Source organism: Populus euphratica, unplaced genomic scaffold (assembly GCF_000495115.2).
Source record: "Populus euphratica unplaced genomic scaffold, PopEup_1.0 scaffold249.1, whole genome shotgun sequence".
NCBI lineage: Eukaryota > Viridiplantae > Streptophyta > Magnoliopsida > Malpighiales > Salicaceae > Populus > Populus euphratica.
In genome coordinates, this window is record NW_011500130.1 from 250,412 (window position 1) to 251,493 (window position 1,082).

Sequence of the window (1,082 nt, forward strand, 5' to 3'; positions counted from 1 at the left end):
CCTCTATTTATCTCGGCATGGATCTTGAAATTGCAGTTTGGATCTAGTTCCAACAAGCCAAGGTTCAAATTTAGTCAAATGGTAATCATTAACAGATGAAGGATTAAAGATTATGAGAAAGCTAGTTGGTGATAGGGAATGTAGGCTGTCAGATACTTCTTTCCTTCCCATTCAACAGTTCATGGTGTCTGCTAAGCCAGTATTGTTGCCAAGAAATAGCACTAGGACTCTTCATTATGTAGCTTGGGATTACGAAATTGTATAGAAGCAGTAAGAGGAAGTCATAATCTTTCAAGTAATTTGAAGTCGTATTTAAAAATTATTGCTGGTAAATGATAGATAATTGTAACGAGTGGTACAAAAACAATTTTAAAACTCAATAAGATATTTAATCCTTTGATCGAAACAAGATTTAATCCCGTTTTATTATCAGCTTTCGATGTAGCCCAAATCAAGATCTAGAAAATAAATCAAATCAATTTAGAAAAATCACATCAAGCATAATCCAAATTTACGCTATCCATTAGTGCTCTAATAGGCAAACATCCATGCGAAGGTATAAAATAGTAATCCAAGAAAGAAGTAACTTGCGGTCGTAGCAAAGAACATGAGAAATGAAAATATTTTTTTTTAAATAAAAATAATATTATTTTAATATATTTTTAAATAAAAAACAGTTTTTTAAAAAACTATTATCATTATTTAAACAGTAACAAGATACTGAAACATGAAGATCACACAAAGGTCACGTGAGGACTCGTAACCTTCATTCGGGAAGGAGAAGAAAAGCATAAAATATATCAGTCCTCTCCAACCCATGCATTTTACTCACTGTATCATTCTTCCCCTCCACTTCTAAGATATTAACCTAAAAAGGCAATCTAAGCTTTGCTTCTTCTGTCAATCACACATTCCTTTCTTTTCTTTCAGATTTCTTCTCCTCCTCCTCCCCCCCTAGCCAAAGCCTTTTTATCTTTCTTTTTTCCTCTTAAGCATTTCCAGTTCCCTATATAAGTACATTGGCGCCCACCTTTTACAAACACACAGAGGTTGCTTTGTGTTTTTTGAAAAAAAAACCCTTT

At 33.1% G+C, this 1,082-nt stretch overlaps 1 protein-coding gene across 2 annotated transcripts in view; it reads left to right on the forward strand.

Moving 5' to 3' along the window:
* The first annotated feature begins 963 nt into the window (after positions 1-963).
* LOC105110371 (sucrose synthase 6-like) overlaps positions 964-1,082 on the forward strand; it is a 4,578-nt gene continuing 4,459 nt past the window's right edge. Inside the window, exon 1 of one of the 2 annotated variants that reach the window (XM_011005395.1) lies at positions 964-1,082. The gene's annotated coding sequence lies outside the window, so the exon portion shown is untranslated. The other variant, XM_011005394.1, reaches the window with a different exon arrangement.